Here is a 3,537-nt window from a genome sequence, read left to right on the forward strand (position 1 = left end):
GGAAGCACGATTTCCTCGCCTGTACTAACTCTGGACATGACTGAGGGGCTTCGTAAGCCAGAAGATAACAGTACAAATGGTACAGTACAATAACATTAAGCAATGAATCTTCTTGTAAAGTGGACGGGTCTTAACTGGGCGGTACAAGGAGGTGTAGCAGTATATCAAAGTATACGTTCATTAATTCTCACAGCAAGTACTTACCTCGTTATAAAATTAAAGTAGACGAAGAATCAATGGCCACGATAAATAACACACCAACGAGTCGAGCTTAAAAAGAAGTGAAAATGTATATCAGGTTTCCTTCCGACAGAGAAGACACAATGAGGGAAGTGTAAATATTACTGAACGAAGAATGATTAACTGACTTAGTGTTACCGAAAAAAAAAAGTTCTTAGGCCACCCAACAGAGTTTCGGCTTTTTCGCTATCTGGTAGAAGAAAACGGAACGTCGAAATTGATATGAGGGAAGCTTAAATGGCGGAATGTCAAATCAGAGTGTCTGCACACGGTAGCAGAGGTCATATTTTTATTATTATTATTATTATTATTATTATTATTATTATTATTATTATTATTATTATTATTATTATTATTATTATGGTTCGAAAACAGAGGAATACGTAGCTTAAGTGAGGATATGTTAAAAGGGATGTACGAAAAGGAAAGGTTCTTGAAAGTTAAACAGCTTTATATGTACAGCATAATTAAAGAAAATTACTGGAAGCCACAATATAGATAAATTACAATGCAAATAGAAAAAGACTGAGGCATAGAAGTTATTTTCAGATTATCAGGTTCTACAACAAATATGGATCCAGAATACTACAAGGTGTAGTTCCTAAATGTTTGAACAAGTTGCCCTCAGAAATGACACACTTGAGTACAAAATTTCAATTAAAAAAACATGTGAAACTATGGATCATAGAAAATAAAATTACAGTTTAAATTTTTGCTCATGAATGAAGAATGTATCACGACTTATCTAGTTTGAATGATACTTTCAGGGATTCAGATTAACCGACACCACAGGACGAAATGAAGATGCTAATTATGCTAATGTAAATGTAGGAAACTTTTTAATGTTGTAAACATTAAGGATTGCAACAATGTATAAAAATATAAAACAACTTGTTCGGCAGGTAAGCACATTAAGTGGTTTGCGGGTAAAAATAATTGCATAGATAATATATAATATCCCACTCACAACTGCAAATATATTTTAGATACGTAATAAAATAAATAAATAAATAAATAAATAAATAAATAAATAAATAAATAAATAAATAAATAGACATATATTATTCCTTTTTAAAAGTTGCATTGCTTTACGTCGCACTGACACAGATAGGTCTTATGGCGACGACAGCATAGGGCAGGACTAAGAGTGGGAAGAAAATGACCGTGATCTTAATTAAGGTACAGCCCCTGCATTTTCTGGTGTGAAAATGGTAAACCATGGAAAATCATCTTCAGGGCTGCCGACAGAGGGTTTTGAACCCCAGTATCTCCCGAATACAAGCTCACATCTGCGCGCCCCATGAAAAATAAAATATCAGAAAAATAATTATCACTGGAACGGACGGGGCCATTTTCATCCGTAACCAGTTCTGTTGTTCAGCAACGCAGCTTGAAATCAAGAGTCCACACTGTTTTGTGCATTTTATTATTTTTCAGTAAAATGTAAGTGCTAAACAAGCCACAAGAACTGCCTCGGTGCGGTTGTAATTTGTCAGCCTCTACATCAGTGGCGTCAGACACAGCAGCACGAATATAGTCAGATAATATAAAAATGGCTCATCCAGCAACAATGGGGTATAAAAGTCACTCGCCGACTTCCATCGACAATTATTTGCCTACCCTTTAGCTCCGTTTCATAATGCGGGGTCGAGGGTGACGTGAGATGAATTTATATGGCATGTTTCTACGGCCGGATGCCCTTTCTGATGCCAACCTCAGTTAACGAGTTAATTGAAGATGAAATGAATAATGGGTAAGGGATCGGCTGTGGTCTCCGAATTGGAACTGTCCTAGAAGTGAAAGTGAAAAACCCAGGTGGCAGATTCCCCCTCTGTTCTTTACCTAGTTTTTTCTTAAATAGTTGCAAAAAAAAAAATAGAAATTTATTGAACATGTCCCTTAGTAGGTTATTCCAATCCCTAACTCCTCTTCCTGTAAATTAATATTTGCCCCAATTTGTCCTCTTGAATTCCAACTTTATCTTCTAATTGTGATCTTTCCTACTTTTAAAAACCTCATTCATTCCACGCCATCTCTCCACGGACAGCTCGGAACATACCACTTAGTCGAGTAGCTCGACTCCTTTCTCCCTAGTCTTTCCAGCTCAAAGTTTGTAACATTTTCGTAACGCTACTCTTTTGTCGGAAATCACCCAGAACAAATCGAGCTGCTTTTCTTTGGATTTTTTCCAGTTCTCTAATCAAGTAATCTTGGTAACGCTGGAACCATACTCTAGCTGGAGTCTTACCAGAGACTTATATGCCCTCTCCTTTACATTCTTACTACAGTCTCTAAATACCCTCGTAACCCTATGCAGAGATCTGTACACTTTATTTACAATCCCGTTTATGTGATTATCCTAATTAACACCTAGGTACTTACAGTGATCCCCATAAGGAACTTCCACCCCATCAACGCAGTAATTAAAACCGAGAGGACTTTCCCTATTAGCGGAACTCGCAACCTGACGTTTAACCCCGTCTCTCGGGAGAATTTGATTTCATAGCAAACAAACCCCATGGCACTACAGCCCTTGAAGGGCCTTGGCCTACCAAGCGACCGCTGCTCATCCCGAAGGCTTGCAGATTACGAGGTGTCATGTGGTCAGCACGACGAATCCTTTCGGCCGTTATTTATAGCTTTCTAGACCGGGAAAAGGGAACTGAGCCAACGGCACGTGGTGTTCTCAAGCTGTGACCCATCCAAGTACTGACCACGCCTAATGTTGCTTAACTGCGGTGATCGGACGAGAATCGGTGTATTCAACATGGTATGGCCGTTGGCTGAGTTCATAGCAGTACGCGTTAACATGCGCGGCCACTTCGCTCCGTGAATTTCCAGCCACAGTGACAGGGTAAAATATCGGCGAGTTCACGGAACGGCCCCGTCAAAATTAGTTCGCTGACCGACCAAATGACGGGAGTTCATGGGCCCATAAGAGGGAGAGAGAGAGAGAGAGGGTGTTTGTCTTTCATAGGGATTTTTGGCAGATAAAAGTAGCCTGCCTGTAAATATTTAGCGGTGACACATATTTCCGGGGAGCTCACTAGAACCTTTGAACCTTGGAAGACTCGGGAGGAAGAAACAATAGTCTAGCAACGACTGGACGAAAGCACGGAAAATGAACAAAACCATGCAATGAAATCAGCAATATTTTTGAAAACCATGTCCTTTATTCCTAACATGGATCAGATTGAACACTAAGTAAACTCGTGTCCTCATTCCGAGTGGCGCAGCTCTTTTTTAAACAACATATTAGCTACTACGGATGAGACTCCATGGTTCAGGCGGCTGCAA

The 3,537-nt window shown here is 39.4% G+C and overlaps 1 pseudogene; it reads right to left on the bottom strand.

The window, feature by feature from the left end:
• Positions 1-2,905: 2,905 nt before the first annotated feature.
• LOC136867558 (5S ribosomal RNA) lies at positions 2,906-3,024 on the bottom strand (annotated as a pseudogene).
• Positions 3,025-3,537: the final 513 nt, after the last annotated feature.

Source organism: Anabrus simplex, chromosome 3 (assembly GCF_040414725.1).
Source record: "Anabrus simplex isolate iqAnaSimp1 chromosome 3, ASM4041472v1, whole genome shotgun sequence".
NCBI classification, from domain to species: domain Eukaryota; kingdom Metazoa; phylum Arthropoda; class Insecta; order Orthoptera; family Tettigoniidae; genus Anabrus; species Anabrus simplex.